This window comes from Coenobita brevimanus, chromosome 43 (genome assembly GCF_032717465.1).
Source record: "Coenobita brevimanus isolate Jiangsu-jjx chromosome 43, ASM3271746v2, whole genome shotgun sequence".
In the NCBI taxonomy this organism is placed as follows: domain Eukaryota; kingdom Metazoa; phylum Arthropoda; class Malacostraca; order Decapoda; family Coenobitidae; genus Coenobita; species Coenobita brevimanus.
In genome coordinates this window covers 23,014,957-23,033,383 of record NC_136996.1, presented here as the reverse complement: position 1 = coordinate 23,033,383, position 18,427 = coordinate 23,014,957, and positions in this window count along the sequence as shown.

The following is an 18,427-nucleotide window of genomic DNA, read 5'->3' as shown; positions in this document are numbered from 1 at the left end:
CCAACAATCTATTATTCCTATCTTTCACTCCCCTACTGTTTACAACGATAATAAATATTGTCATAACATTAATGGATACTATATACACATTGCAATCAATCTGTAAGTGAAATATATAATATTGTAAAAGTTACATCTGGTTAGTACTTGGATGGGTGACCGCCTGGGAACACCAGATGCTGTTGGCGTCCCTACGTGGCAAGTGGGGTTGGTGGAGGATTAGTGCCCCTCCCTGTAAAACAATTAACTCTAAGCCATTGGCCACCCCGTCTGGGATACATGGCGTCTGGCAATGAATGAATGAATGAACATAATTAGGATAATGTAGTCACTGCAGTTTTAAAATTGTACATGTATAATATAATAGTAATATTTAAAAAATACAATGGCAAGTCTACTGTAGTCAATTATACGATGTGTATGAGAAGGAATGCTGTATAGATGGTATGCACGTGACGTCACGATCTCCTGATAAACAATAACAAACCACTGCTTGCCGTGGCCGTCCAGCGAATCGCAAGGATGGTGAAATGGTGTTGTGCATTCGGCTGCTCAAATAAGGAAGGTAGAGACAATGTGTCGTTTTATAGATTTCCTGTCCAGATTAGAAATAGAAAAGGACTGCCTGAAAGGGCTATAAATCGCAGGAAATTGTGGGTAAATGCCGTTAAGAGAGCAGCAGTCGGTTCGACTTCCAAGGGTTGGCAGCCTTCACAACATGACAGATTGTGCAGTGCACATTTCATATCGGGTAAGATTTTAAATATTGTATTAAACTATTAACGATACTTTATAGATACCACGTTTTATTTAATGTAAGATATAGAGACTGAGCTTAGGAAAATTTCAGGCGCAGTCCAGATAGGTAGGGTAACAAAATAATGGGAAACTAACAGTAGAAAATTCACACATTGGTTAGTGTAGTTCCCTATGCCATAACTGAATCGATTAGTGTATAAAATTGCAGGAGAGAGGGAGAGACAAAGAACATACATGAAATTAGTTACCGGTACTAATTTAATGTCTGACCTAAGTCACTCCCTCTCTCCTGCAGTATTACACACTTCTTCATTTATGACATAGCTAACACTATAACCAATATGTGGATTATATTATTAAGAATGAGAAAGGGTAGGCATTTCTCTGCTGCAGCAGACCATGGTCCACACATGAAGCCTAACTCAGAATTATCATCGTGTTTCTCTACAATGTTTTGTTGCTGTTTTTGAAAGGATAAAAGATAAAGGTTAAGTTTGGATAATATGATGGTCATATATTTTTTTGGGGAGAAGGATTGTCGTTTCTCCACTGTATTACTTAGATGACAAGTAATTTCAGAAGAGATATACATGTGTTGCTTTTATGCTTCTGTTGGCGAAATCCTTAACCATTACTTGATCTTTAAGCGTCTTTTATGGTTGACTGGTTAATTTGGAGCTCTAGTATCCTAGAACACCCAAGTGCACTTCCACCCCAAGGAAATTCAACCGAATTTCATGATAAATTATTAACGTTGTAGTGAAGAAAAGATTACCATTGTTATAGTCTAAAGTCAAGAAATATAACATCCAGGATTTATCAGCTGTAAATAAAACCAAAGAACTGTCATTTTGCTATCACTGATGTTGTTTGAGAGGAGAAGAATCAGACATGGTCCAGTTTGATTTGAACCCATACAGTGTTTAGTATGTACAGTACAAGTAAGTACATCTAAGGGAAGTGTTTAGTATGTACCTATACGTTTTCATTTCTAAACAATTCTGCACCATTCATTTTTGCTTGTATCTAGATTTCCTTACTCTAGCAGTAACTGAGAGTGAATGAGAGTAAGAGTAATGAAATGTATGAGAATGGTAGATGGTAGGAGGATGAATGCAGTTATAAATGGCAAGTTACTTGAGGAGGTAGAAAATTTACTCAGTTCAGTTAAATTCTTGTGAGATGTTATATAGTTACACTACAAAAGATATATACCCGGTACCGGTATTTACTTTTCAGGGAAGAAATCAGATGACCCCTTGTCTCCAGACTTTGTCCCATCAGTGTTCTCCTTTAAATCATCTCACCAGAATAGAAAGGGAGAATTAGCACTTCAGAGGTTCAATAGATGGAAGCAATCTACAAAGTTGAAAGAAGACAACAAGGCAAGGCATGAAGCAGCAAAGGGGTTAATAGAGCTTTCTGTGAAAGAGGTATTTACAGATGAAGTACGAAACTGTACAGATGAAGTAGGAAGTTGTTCAGATGAAGTAGGAAACTGTTCACATAAAGAGAATGAATTACCATCAGAAAGTGACAGTGATACCCTGAGCATTACTTCTGGTATGTTAGATTATGAACAAGTAGTGAATGTAGCATTAGAGAAATAGTGTCAAGAATTGAGAGTAAAAATTTTTAATTTAATTGATAGTCTTAGTAGGTTGTCACTCACAAAAAATTCTTTCCAAGATGATGAAAAGGTAAAATTTTATACAGGTTTAGGTAATTTTACTCAATTAAAGGCAGTTACTGACTTAATTGCCCCAGTTTTAAAGCTAGGTAAACTCACAGCATTTCATCAGGTTCTTTTATGTTTGATGAAATTAAGACTTAATTTACTCTTCAAAGACTTGGCTTATAGATTTGGTGTTCATCAGTCTACAGCATCAAGAATATTCCTAGGTGTGATAGATGCACTGAATGTCAGGTTGGTACCAACACTGGTGTTTTGACCTGATCGCGATGAAGTACGGAGAACTCTGCCAATGTCATTTAGAGGTACCTTTCCATCTTGCATTGCCATAATTGACTGTTTTGAGATATTCATTGAAAGACCAAAGGATTTAAATGCAAGAGCACAAACATGGGCAAATTACAAACACCATAATACAGCTAAATATCTCATAGCAATTGCTCCACAAGGTGCTGTTATGGATGTATCAAAGGGATGGGGTGGACATACTTCTGGTAGGTGTCTCACTGAAAACTGTTCATTGTTGAATTACCTAATTCCAGGAGATGTTATCCTTGCTGATAGAGGTTTTGACATAAAAGACAGTGTTGCATTATACCAATGTAAATTAGAAATACCAGTTTTTACACGAGGCAAGAAGCAGCTGAGTATGACCGAGACTCAAGAAACACGAGAACTAGCAGCTCAGCTAATTCATGTAGAACGTGTCATTGGCCTTCTTAGGAATAAGTATACTATGCTGCAGGATACTCATCCTCTTACCATGCTACAAAAAGATGCTTCAGATCTCACATGCCTTGACAAATGTGTACGAGTAGCATGTGCCCTTGTAAATATATGTCCCTCGGTTGTCCCTTTTGAATAAGAATATGTCTAACACATATGGTCACCTTACCTGCATAATTATTCACAAACCCTTAACGTCAGTGGCCCTGCTAATTTTTTCACTGTCAGTTTTATACTGGCAACTCTGTCTTTTACTCATCCCCATTGCCAGTATTTAACAATTTTCATGCACTAAATTCCAAATTTTACTGTTGCCTCTCAGTGTAAAGCTTTTCCAGATTCCTTTGTAAGTTTGATGAGGGGAACATCTATAAATAATAATTTTAAAGGTTAATTTTTTTATTTTTTTTTATTACAATTCCATTTTCTACAAATTGGTATCTGTTTAGAATACACACTGTCAGGGAATACTGGACAATATAGATATACTATGTACAATGAGAATACTGGATGAACATGTACAATAAAAATGTCAGTTTTTAAATGCAGGATCTTTACTTAGCTGAGCAGGTTTTGCGTAGCCATTTCCTCTTAGGTACTTTGGTGAGGCAGTACATCGTAGGTGAAAAAGGCGGACTTCACACTCACTATCACTGCACCGTCCCAATCTCTTTCACCCTTACGGCAGTAACACCATGCTTCCTTGTGTGCTGAGGGCTCAGATCCCATGCTAATACACTTTTGTGTAGTCCATTTGGCAAGCAATTCAAGTAGGAGACCTTCAATGATAAAATCAACCAATTTTATTTGAATATCAGTAATAAATGCTACATCGTGAAATTCTCTGTATGTGAAGGTTATTGTTAGGTGACCATGCTACAGAATCACAAAAGTCAGCTTTAGTTGCAAGAAGCTGACCCTGAACTTGATAATAATATGCATGGTCTATCTTCAGTGTCAGCTGTCCAGTTTCTTCATCCTGCTGTAGGCAAAAGTTTGTATTGCTTTTTGTTGTTTCTTCTAATGACTGAAATTTCACACAGAAGAGACACTTGACCTCGAGTATTACTCTGTGGTTGCAGCAGGAACACTGTACTCTCCCATCTGTTGATGCTCCGAAAAATGGATTCTGTAAACCCACAGTAAAACCTGCTTCTGCTATGGTTAGGTTAGTATGGTGCTTCTGGTCTTGAAGATAGACTTTAATAGCATCTTTTTCATGTTCACATCCCCACCTACCAAAGCAAAAAATACATTAGCAAAAACTCAAAGGTTTACTGGTATATAACTTTTAGTTCTGGGCAGTAATTTCACAGCCAGTTATATACTGTACAATCTAAAAAGCAATAATGCATCAACCAATCACCAATGAAAAAATGTCAGGAATGAGTGACTTGACTTTTAGTCAAGTCATTCATTGCTGACAGTAAGAATGTCAAAGAATAATAATAATAGGCAATAATAAAAAGACCAGGTGCAAAGTAAGCAACTAAGAGAAATGTACTCAAACGTTAAGGAAAGATCCAATAATGCCACTCACATATGTAGAAGCACATGTGAGAAGCTATCTGTCTGATTTCTCCATGGATGTTTGATAAGGGGAGATGCCAATGCACGGAAAAAGTAAAACCGCTCAGATTGACCACTGGCTATGTTGGTATTGGCAAAAAACAAGTGACCGCTCCCTGACTTGACCCCACTCTGTTCTGGCTGTGTGCTGTGTGCATTGGTTATGGATGAAATGGCAATAAAGCAACAAGTCGAGTGGGATAGAAGAAAATATCATGGCTATATAGATATGGGCACTGAAACTAACGATGTTAGTCCTCCAGTACCAAAAGAGGCTCTTACATTCATGGCTGTGTCAGTTAATGCCAGATGGAATTCTAATTGCACGACTTGGTGCTGTAGAGAGAGCAAATGTAGTTGAGCAGTGTTTAACAAAGCTTCATTCATCAAGTGTTACAGTTATACAGGAGAAACCAAAAAAAATCTCCCACATTTCAAAAGGCTGTAGCACTGGCAGTAGTGAGGCGGGAGGGGCGGGGCTGGGGTCTGTTCGTAGCCCAACCCCAACCATCCTCAGCCACCAACATGGCATGGTCGGGAGCACACCCTGCATTCCTGTCGAAGCATTCTCACAACCGTTCCATGATCACCGTGCAGAGGGCTTTTCGAAGACATTTCAGTATTCCATGGAACCAAAACGTTCCAGCTCGGAAAACCATCTTGCTGTGGGTTGAGAATTTCTGGGCAATAGGCTCAGCTTTAAAAAATCACCTGATCGACCCAGGAGCACTCATACGCCAGAGAATATTGAAGCATTGAGGCAATCTGTTGTGCAGTCTCCGAGACGTTCTGCGCGAAAGTATGCTTTAGCTGTAAGGATATCCCGGGAAACTGCAAGGAGAATCTAACACAAAGACACTCACTTCCATCCACACAAAATGATGGTTGTGCAAGAACTCAATGCGAAAGACTTTATAAACTGCAGGGAGTTATGCAAGAATATTCTACAACATGTTCCAGAAGATGCTGTTCTCTTGTGCAGTGACAAAGCTCATTTTCATTTGAGTGGCTCTGTAAACAATCAAATTTTCGCTATTGGTCTGAAGACAACCCTCGCATGCTACATGAAAGACCGTTGCATTCCGATCGAGTGACTATGTGGTGCACTGTTGCCGATGTTGGCATCGTGGGTCCTTATTTCTTTGAAGAGGGTGGTGTAACTGTTACAATAACTTCTGACTGTTACATTGATATGCTCGAAAACTTTCTAAGGCCACAGCTCGAACACCGTGAGCTTGAAGAACTCGATGTGTGGTTTCAGCAAGATGGAGCTACTGCACACACAGCTCGAAGATCATTGCAAGCGCTGAGGGAAATGTTTTCAGATAGGGTGATCTCATTGCGTGGCGATGTTGGGTGGCCGGCCCATTCCCCTGACCTCACCTCTTGTGATTTTTTTCTGTGGGGCTACCTTAAATCACGAGTGTATACTCATCGAACCCAAACTCTTGAAGCCCTTAAGGTTGCTATTCAGCAGGAGATAGCCTCTGTTCCATCTGACATGACCCATCGAGCCATGGCAACCTTCAGAAATCGCCTCCAAGCCTGTATAGACAACGACGGCCACCATTTGGAGGATGTCATCTTTAAAACATGAGTAAAAACTGTATTGATTGAAGTTTCATGTGTACAAATAATATTTTGATTATCTTTAACCATTTTTTTTTTTTCGTTTACCTTTGAAATGTTTCAGGTTTTTCTGGGTCACCCTGTATATATCTATAACTTGTGACGGTGCAGCATCCAATATGTCCATGTTGGGTGCAACTTTGAGTATGAGAGTATAAAACCAACTTTTCCACACCCACTGACAGAGAAACCAGTGAAACGTACTGCGTGCTGGGCATCTTCTATCCTACCACCATAGATTTCTCAATATGCCATGCAGTTCTGGGTACACCATCAATACATATTACTGTATTTCTCACATGCAGACATAAAATCACAAACACAAGGGGAAAGCAAGCAATTAAGAATGATCCTCAAACTATTTACAGTTTGAAATCTGGAAAAAAACTACATAACTGGTATACATAGAACCACAAACTATATAACGAGTTTGTTTTCCCAGGCAGTCATGTAATTTTCTGCAACATCAATGCAGTTTAATATACAAATGATGTTTCACTTACAGACATATTATATCAAATCATTGATTTATATTTTGGCATCTACCAGTGATTGTTCATCAGTGATCCAAGCAGAAAAATCCTGATTGTTTACTTGATCAAATTAACAGGCTAGGTAAGACAAGTTTTCTGGCTCCAAACATTTTCACATGCATCTCGTTCTTTATTTTCAGTCCTTCATTCTTCATTAACTTACATACGGACCTTTTCTCTCCCATCCCTATCTTGGTTTGACTCTTGAAACTGTGTCCTTTATGTAATACATACCTTGTAGCTGGAGTCTTAAATATATCATCCTGAAGATAGCATATAGCCATTATAAGGGATGGAGCTGGATTGCTTGGACTGGTGGAAACTGCTTTCATCAACATGGATGCTGTCATCCGACCTGCTCTCTGCTGCCACCAAATTCTTGATTTTGTCTGTTTGCGTGACAATTTTTCTATCAAATCAAGCTGATGAAATCATACAATAATTAATTTTGCTGTAAAATATATGTAAAATTCACACAGCTACATATATCTCCTAAGAAATAATTCACTTCCGTTTTTTCACTTATGAATTACATGTCTGGTTTTAGACTTTATACACTTTACTTCAATATGACTTACCTGCTGCTGATTGATGCTTGTTGTATTGCATACCTGACTTGAAACTGAAGAATCTCTGTCCTTGAGAGGGATGTGTGGTCCTTGCTGAACAATGTGGAGAGTGGTCTAGGTATTAAAGAGCCTTCTGGAATGAAATCCTGGTTGAAGCTAGGGATCAGGGAGAGCGAGGCACTCCTAATTCCACTATTTTTGAGAGCCCCTAAAAACTTCTGTCTTTCCTCACTGCTTGCAGGTTGCTTCTTAAGTAGGTGTGTTGGACCTGATGAGGGGCAAAGTTCTGGCTTGTCAAAAAAATTTTATTTTGTGGCTGGACTTGTAAAATCAATGTCTGTGAGGGGAGCTGAACTGATGGAAGAACAGGATGGCAGTACCTATCCATATGGTTGGGATGTGCAAGACTCCTTCTTGGTCCAGCTTGAACCTGACTCGACTGCAAACATAGCTGCTGCTGTATGGGAACAGGCCTTTCCAAGACCAGCTACACAAGACCAATGAGCAGTTATGATGGATCCTTCTTTCTCCATTGCAAACCAAGGTCTGAGAGCTTCCTCAGATAAACTTTGGGAATGCTTGACCTGGAAAATAAAGAAGCATATAAATCTTTGTTCAACCTGGAAAGAGGTTCAAAGTATAAGCTCTATCAAGAAATGCTTTCAATCTTCTTTTGGTACTAATGTGATTTTCTTTTGCAAGAGACAAATTTCCTATTGAATTACTACATTTTGTGATGACTGACTGACTGCACTGTCACCGCACTTTGTGGGATAATTTCTATGAAGAAAAAAATCATACACATACACCCTTTCTCATACATTTCTTTTTACTGCAAGGAGTTTGGCCAAGGGCATAAAAAATTACTAGACAAAAAAGCCTGGTGAGTGCCACTCCCCCACCCCCCAAAAAAAGCAATGAGAAGGAGAAAACCAAAACTATGGCCAATTTAGTTGTGAACGGGTCAGGACACCCCTCTCTTAAACGAGTTTAAGTCATAGGTAGGTTAAAAAAAAAAAAAAATAGAGAAAGGCAGAGATTAAAGTTCCCATCCTAACCTAATGTAACCTAATCTACCTTAACCTAGTATGTTTAGCTGCAGCAGGGTTGGGTAGGGATGGGATCCAAAAGGTAGGGTAGGGTAGGTTAGATTAGGTTAGATAAATATGAAATATTTGGCCTTTCATCAAATTTGGATTCATATGGAAAAGTATATAATTCAGGACATAAACAGACAACTTCTTCAAAATACCTCAGCTGTCATGATGCACACTGTAGAAGCATTCCCTTGCTTGATGTCTGCTATAAGTAACTCACTGGCCCATCCAGCAACAAAGTACTTGAAGGCTTCCAGGCTTCTGTATGCTCTCAGTTCCTTATGATTATATACACTTTTGAAGTTTATTAAATACTGATATATGTCACTGTGTCGTAAGTCTGGTAGATCACCACCAAGCAGAGTTGTGATGTCTTTCCACTTGTGCTGCGGTATATTATCTATCTATCTATCTATAGCCCGAAGCCCTAATCCCGCAAAGGGTGGCCGCAGACAAAACGCCTCCAAGTCACTCTGTCACCCACCATTTGACTCCCCTCCCCCCAACTCACCCCCCCTCCCTCATATACCTCTCAACTCCATCCCTCCACCTCATCCTCGGTCTACCCCTCCCTCTCCCTCCCTCCACCTCACCTACATACACCCTCTTAGTCAGTCTTTCATTCTCCATCCTCTCCACATGTCCAAACCACCTCAGTGTATTTCTCCTAATCTTTTCAACTACATCCACATCTACCCCACAACGTTCCTTCACTTCTTCATTCGTCAACCTGTCCCTCCATGTCACTCCACATGCTCCTCTCAAGTAACTCATTTCCACTGCTCTCACTCTTGACTTGTTCCCCTCTTGCAAGGTCCACGCCTCGCTTCCATATGTCAGGGTAGGGATCACAATACCATCATGCAGTGTCTTCTTAACTTCCATACTCACCTCCCTATTTCTCATCACTGCTTTCAGTGTGCCAACAACCTCGTATATTATACGAGTCTATATTACCTATTTCCTTGCACTTTTCACAATATCGAGACACAGACTCAGAGTTCAACATCTGAAAAACATAATTTGATATATAAACACCATCAATAACTTTTCCTGTCATGCTGAATGAGCTCAATGTGAGTGACTTCTGCATCTAGAGGGGAAGAAACCCTGTTTGTTTACATTTCGCCACGGCCAGAGTAGAGACCACGCGTTTTAGGGGCGGGGCTTAGTGCCGTCAATGCATACCATCTCTATATTCATATAATAAATGAGATATGATAGTATAATTAAAGTAAGCCTATATTATGTGTAGCCCAAATTATATATATATATATATATATATATATATATATATATATATATATATATATATATATATATATATATATTTATATATATATATATATATATATATATATATATATATATATATATATATAGATATTTATATAGACACACACAAACACACACACACACAATATATACAATTTTTTTTTATGTGCTTGACTCTGGGCATAGGCTTCACAGCCTGCTCCCAAGGCCTAGTAGTCCTCCTACATATCATACACCTCTACATGTCACCACTTCGGCGCTAACACCCACAGTCCATACTGAATACATGCGAGGGCTGTCTCATACATGACTGGTTTACTGGTATTAGCGGGGGTATTTTTGCGACGTCTTGGCGGGTCTTCTGGTGGATCGGTAAAGTCTGCTTTACATGAAATTCAAATCCTTAAACTGTTCCCTGCCTCAGCAGGGATTTGAACCTAGGTCTGGTAGGACTGCAGGTCACCTCTCTACCGATTGAGCCACAGTCATTTACTTAGTTTGTCTCACTTGTACAGAACATTTCTGAAACATTGATTCCAGGTTAGCAATCCTTGCATTCTGTGCATGGTCAAAATTAATACAGCAAATATGATGGAGACAATTACAAAGATTACTGGAGCTGGGCTGTAGCATAATATGGGTTGCACATAATCTTACAGTACCCTTCCCAAGGTTGTATTGACTGATTTAATAGTTGCATAGTTTCATACTTGGGTGAAGTCAATATAATGTGTGTACTTACATTTAAGGTAATGGCTGGAAGTATTTGTATGTGTGGTTGAGAGTGGCACAATGGTTTTTAGTGAGCAAGGTGGATAATGTAGGTGTCAGGACTGCACAGTAATCTGGTGAGATGCATAAACCAGATGCTGATGTATGGGCTGTAGGTGTATCTGGCAAAGTCATAAAAATTGATGTATTTTCAGTGAAGTAGATGAATTGTGAATGTGTTATGAGTCCATATTATAATTACAAATCATAATAGATAAATAGATGGATAGATGGATGGAGAGACAGATAGAAGCAGCAAGTCAGATGATGAGAAGGTATTGTGTCTGCGAGAATCAAGCAATGCTAAACATGCTTACGCACTCTTAACTCAAGGAATGCTTTATAGGCACACGACAGCGCCTCGTGACCATACACACACATACACACATACTCACACACAGGTTTCTAGAACTTTCCAACCACAGTGTAACACACGTGACACGACCCCTGCTACACCAGAATTTAGGAAGCAACGCTCAGGAGACAGGCCATAGAACCGGCAGGTAGTAGGGAGAACGAGCCTAGCAACATGGGCGAGAGGGAAGAGAGAGAGAGAGAGAGAGAGAGAGCGAGACAGGGAGGTAGCTCGCGGGTCTCTACTTATACTTCACTCGTGTGTGAGAGACTTTGTTAATATTTCCAAGACAAATAAAAATAGTCCCATACTATTCTTTACCTCTCCTGTCATTGCATGACAAATGGGAACGAAGATTATCTACTTACAAAACTACTCACGTATAACAACCGCTCGTCCGCAAGTTCAATATATATAACTGATCTACAAAACATCATACAAGTTACTACAAAGTCTATTTATGACATTTGGTTGGCAGCGAACGTATATGAACCTCGTCTACGAATCAACAGTGAATTCCCACAAAATATCAAGATTGAAAACAAAAAAATACCTCTCACAACGAACAACTCACAACCAGCTCCTGACAGTATTCTCTCCAACCAGCCCCCTCCGTCTCCACGATCATCACGCTGATGTAGAAGTGAAGAGGTCACAGGACGCCTTGCAAGTAGTTTAACTAAATACTGATACAAACAATCTTGCAATTTCTACGACTAACCAACGAACTACAACCATCTACAATCAACTACAAGTAACAACTCCACGAGTCATCTGTATAATCTTCTACATGCACCTACAAGTAGTGGCAGTCTTCATCCTACAACGAGTAAATCACAAGAAAAAAGGACCGAGAATACATCAAGAAAGTAAAAACAAAACAAACACACGAAGAGTGAGATACGACTCACAACCACCAGACCTCACCCTCCTCTCTCTGCTACATCCACCCACCCTCCACCGCTGACGCAGGAGTCAAGAGGTCAAGACGACGAAGCAAATACCAAGCCCATATTCACAACTCATCTTACTCACTCATCTTCACTCAAGTTTCTCATCGCTACTCATTTACTCACCACAGCTACCAGTGTGGGAAGTCAACGTTACCATACGTGTTTGCTGACAGGACGCCAAGCCGTGTGTCTGACACCCCACAACACGTCAATCAACCCGTGAAGAACAACGCTATCCCCACGTGCAACACCACTCACACCATTTCCACCACGGTAAAAATTAGTGAGTTACATGGTTACTTCATTTATACAATACACAGTGATAGACAAAAAACTTCTGCACAAACATATAAAACGTGCTGTATAGTTACAACTTAAATACATATACCTACTTCAATTATCTACATAATTCAATCATTAAATACTTGCACCAACAATAAATATTCTACACTGTATATATTCATTCATTTACTATAGCATTTATTTACTACCAACGAGTGTTACCATTTATACCTACCATAAAATACGTGTTGCATACATACAGCTATACATTATTACATCTACAAAGTAATAAAGAAAATATACCATCACAGTTACTCAGTGAGCAATTAAAAGAACTGTATTAAACATTTATTAATTAAAGCTACCTAGAGGAAACAGATAAGTTACAAGGAAAACCAGAAAAGAAAAAAAAAATGGCCAACACAAATGACGTTAGCAAGAATGAACATCTTCAACACAATCGTGAAGACAATGATTTCCACACAGTGCTGACACATATATTGCCCACGATAGGTACAAGTGAAGAACAAGTCAGTGTATATAATTAATACTGTATATAGTGTATATATATTTTTTATATAAAATAACAGAATATGGGGCTATATAATATCATTTTCAGTAATATCTGTGCAAGATAAACTAAACCTTAAAAAAGGGTCCCTAGGAAATTAGCAAGCAATTATGCAACCATGAACAACACAGAAAAAGTGTAGACAGACAAAGAAAAACAAACTATAGCAATTCAATACATAAAAAAAAAGAAAAGAAAGAAAGAAAAAGAAATAGAGTAAGATCACATAACAAACAAATGAAAATAAGCGTAAGTGTTACTACAAATGCCAAAATACCACATAAACTTCTTCTATAAGTGAAACAAAAAGCAAACGATTGTCTCCACAAGCTAGTGGCATGGCACATCATATCATCGACTGCAGCATGACCGGATTCAATGTCAGGACTGCAATTATTACAATTATGTAACTACATATTGTATTATGTAACGACAAACGATTTGATTATATTACACTTGTTACAATTATGTAACTACAAACGATATGTAACAATTATGTAACGACAAACGATTGCATTATATTACACTTCCCACAATTATGTAATGACAAACAATATGTAACAATTATGTAACAGTTGCATTAACAAGATGTAACTTTTATGTAACTTTAACTACAATTATAAGGCCAACACAATTATGTAACAGTTGCATTAACAAAATGTAACTACAGCTATAAGGCCAACACAATTATGCATTACCACAATATTATGTAACAATTCATAAAATATATCAATTATGTATTACTACAATGTTACTACAATGTAACAATTACAATACAATTATGTAACAATGCACAATGTTACAATTATGTATTACCACAATGTTACTACAATATTATGTAAAGTCATACAATTATACCACAATTCTGTACTACCAGTATCATCATACAAGTTAGGTGAAATATTAGACATTACTAAAGGGATAACTCAATATGTAATGTAATAACCTAGCAGTATTACCATTGCACAATTATATGGGTATGTCTGTTATACATACACATCTTACAAACTGTCATACAACAACCATTGCATTTATTCAAATATGTATACAACTTGTTTAAAATGTAATATTACTGGATCATTGCAATTTACTGTGAATGTTATGTGTATACAATGTTGTAATCAATATTATGTACTAATAGATTAGCATATGTCAATGATGATTGCTGTCGGAGGACCTTCAGCAGCGTGGCCGAGCAATGTTATGAGTCCATATTATAATTACAAATCATAATAGATAAACAGATGGATAGATGGATGGAGAGACAGATAGAAGCAGCAAGTCAGATGATGAGAAGGTATTGTGTCTGCGAGAATCGAGCAATGCTAAACATGCTTACACACTCTTAACTCAAGGAATGCTTTATAGGCACACGACAGCGCCTCGTGACCATACACACACATACTCACACACAGGTTTCTAGAATTTTCCAACCACAGTGTAACACACGTGACACGACCTCTGCTACACTAGAATTTAGGAAGCAGAGCCAGAAGGAGACAGGCCATAGAATCGACAGGTATTAGGGAGAACGAGCCTAGCAACATGGGCGAGAGAGAGAGAGAGAGAGAGAGAGAGAGAGAGAGAGAGAGAGAGAGCGAGACAGGGAGGTAGCTCGTGGGTCTCTACTTATACTTCACTCGTGTGTGAGAGACTTTGTTAATATTTCCAAGACAAATAAAAATAGTCCCATACTATTCTTTACCTCTCCTGTCATTGCATGACAAATAGGAACGAAGATTATCTACTTACAAAACTACTCACGCATAACAACCGCTCGTCCACAAGTTCAGTATATATATAACTGATCTACAAAACATCACTACAAGTTACTACAAAGTCTTTTATGACAAATGTCCAATGCGTGGATTATAGATGAGTTTATCTGGAGCAAATGTGAAGTTGCAATGATGAGGGTTGTCATGATCTTTTATGATGGCCATTTAACGAAGGACTGTCTCAGCTGGCTCAAACGTGAAGATGTACACAGGACAAAGATGAAATGCATGTAATCATGTGTGGCATTTCGATAGCATAGTCGTAGATTGCTTTGATTGAGACGTTAATCTGCTTCATTTACAGCTCACCACCACTCTTAGTGAAGGTAGTGAGGTAGATATCGTAGTTTACCGTTGTAGCGGTTGTATGAACTCATAAGGCGTAGTTTGTCATAGTTTACTTGAAGTGCGGTGTTTGTCATAGTTTACCACTGCCACCAATTTCGATAGTGTGGTCGTAGGTACGTGCTTGTTGGGAGATACGGAAGTTAACTGTGGATTGTCAAGCACGGCCAGAATAAAGTCATGAGACGTAGTGTAAGCTATGTGAGTTACAGCACTCCTGGGTTATGAAGTTTTATTGCAGAGTTCTATCAACAGTGAGTTACAGTGTAATGGAGCGTGACGACCTAATGACTCTAGCATTGGGCCTTCTCTCTAGCCCCTCTCTCCCCTTTCTGATCTGAAGGGAATCTCTCCGACATTATATACAGCTTGGAGAGGATGTGTGTGTGTGTGTGTGTGATGTAGTGCCTGGTAGATTTCCATTAGTGTGGACTAACCGACTAGGGCTGGTTACTCCACGTGTTTGAATACGTCATGAAATTCTTGGTCAACTGGACTACGAGGATGTTTGAAATACATCATATGGTTAAGGATTCTTGATGGTCTGGGACAACAAGACTGTGGAGAGAGATTATGTGAATTGGCATTCCTAGTAAGAAGCTGTGTACATCTCCAGCAGACACTACATCCTGTACATTGTGTTTATGAGATATATATACTAATGCCTATATATATATATATAAATATATATATATATATATATATATATATATATATATATATATATATATAAATATATATAATTATTGAATGTATCTACTATCTGCTGAAATAATGTCTTCTACATCTCACACAGTAGAAAAGTTATTAGCCTGTGAAAACCATCGCTGACTGGCCGAGTCGGGTTGAGTTGAGCCACTCATTTCTCAGCTGAACGCAAACATCGCTGAGCTCTCTCGTTCGTAATAATTTCATATTTGTGTAAACTTTCAACATTTCTGGTGAGGTAGTTGAACAATAACAGAAGAATAATTGAGCTAAAATATTTACTTTCTCACGTCTTCTCTCTCTCACGTTTTCACTTTGGGTGTGCATATATTAAGGAGCCGTAGCATTTATCACACGTGCAATGTTCAGTTACCTGCTCCCGTCTTGCCGTGTCAACGAACTGCGTCGGTAAACGCTTAGCTATTGATCGATTGATAAAACCACCACCCTAGGGACTCTGAAAAATCCTCCAGAACAACCAAGAAACAAAGTACAGTTTCATTTTCTTTCCTATATTTTTTTTTTTCTAAAGCTGTCGGATTGTGTATATGGTATCAGTTGTTCCCTTGCCTACCATACACACAAATTTCATCTCATCAATATTCCCTCTTTCCCTTATCATACCTTCTAGGACTCTCACCTTCATTAGTGCATGCGAAAATTTTATGCCTCTATAACTTCCTCTTGCCAGGACATCACCTTTCCTATCATACACATTTACGGTCACGTTTCAGACATTCATCTCGGACAAGAGACACACATATAATCATATTTACCAAAGTAGTAACTAAAACCACTCCTACATCTCATGAGGCCTTTGGTGTAACAGCAATGAATGCAAAGATAACCATCGTCTTCCTCAGCTGCATCATGTATATTGCCCTGTTCGAAGTACAGTAGCAGCATCAGTCAAAGTCCAGGGGAGAAACACTGGGTCCCCTGACTCCAAACTTTACCTGTTCCACTCAAGCTTCTCATTCAACAACCGGTTTTAATGTTTTTTCCATGCAAAAAAAAAAAAAAATTATATAATATTTTAGGCCTATCTACTATTGATGCCGAAGCCCCTGGTCATTAAGGCCATAAATATACGTACACACACACACACATACACACACACACACACACACACACACACACACACACATATATATATATATATATATATATATATATATATATATTATTACATAGCCTATGATTTCATCATCCTTTGTGTAGTTTTAACGCACAGTATGCTGCATGTTTGATCACGAGCGTGTTCTACCTCACTCCCCCCTTCTACCGTTATAGTAGAGTAAGTCGTTCTTTCTGTTGTTCAGAGCGGGATTGTCAACTCTTTGTCCCCATGGCTTCATTTGCGCGTCCTTCTTACAAGTTGTATCAAGCTCTGCTGGCCCCTATATAATGAGCTCAGTCTCTACATTAATTGCCACTTAGATCTACTCCTCATTTTGTTCACATCTCTGTCCTCCCCTGTACAGTTATTATTATGAGTGCTCAGGAAGTCTCCAACCATCTAGCATCTGTGTAATTTGAGTATAAGTGTTATTGCATTTTGTTCTTGTACTGTATAGCATAAGTTGTTAATTTGTAGGCCTAGTGAGGTTTTTGTGATTCATGTAATGTTCTAATTGTCAGCAATTATTAATAATAGCTTGTATCTGTAATAATTTATCTTGCATTAACTGAGCATTACCCAGTGTATTTTCATTTTATCAGGGCTGACTTAGATAAATTTACTCTTGCTAATTTCGTGTTAATAGAGGCTATTGCAGTTAACCATATATTTAACCTGTTTTTTGCCATTACATTATCCTTATGAGTCCTGAATGTTTTGTTGTTAGTTTGACCATTAAATTTAACTTGTAATTTTACCTAACTCTTTTATTTTGAACCTGGACCTTTACGGGACAGTAGTGATTATTAGTATTCTCACTTAAAGTGTACATTATCTTTCTCTGTTCCGTAACATAAATTTGGCGACCTCTTATCAGGATATTCATGATATTATCATAAGGATATTGCTTGATATTTTGTGACTGTGATTTATTCATGATGTCTACTATTACTACGCTTGATGAAGCCAAAGATTTTTTGTCAAATGTGCAAACAGTGTGTGATGTAGAAAACAGAACAAAGAATGAACTTAAGCTTGTTGCTCAACAATTGGGAATTGCAGTTCACTCTCATCATTCTAAAGATCAAATTGTTGGCATGATTAATAAAAGCTTGTTTAATGTAACTCCTCCAAATGAGCAAACGCAGATTGAATTAGCTAAGTTACAGCTAGCCCTGCAGGAGGCTCGTGTGAAGGAAGCTGAATTTCAAGCACGTGCTAAGGAGGCTGAGTCTCAGGCTAAGGAGGCAGAGTCTCATGTTAAGGAGGCTTAGTTTCAGGCTCATGCTAAGGAGGCTGAGTTTCAGGCTCGTGCTGAGGAGGCTGAGGCACAAGTTGAAATTGCAAGGATTCAGGCAGACCATGAGTATCGCATGAAACAAGGTGGAACTGGATCATCTTGCTCTGATGATTTTGATGTGGCTAAAAATGTTAAACTTGTCCCTCCTTTTAATGAATCTGATTTAACAAAGTATTTTCAGTTGTTTGAGAGGGTAGCTACAGGTTTTAATTGGCCCAAAAAGTATTGGCCAGTACTCCTTCAAACTGTTCTCACCGGTAAAGCTCAAGTAACTTATGCATCTTTGCCTCAGGATCAATCTGATAATTATGATGTAGTTAAGAGCTTGATTCTTAAGGCCTATGAGCTTGTTCCTGAAGCCTATAGAGTAAAATTTAGGACAACTTATAAGCAA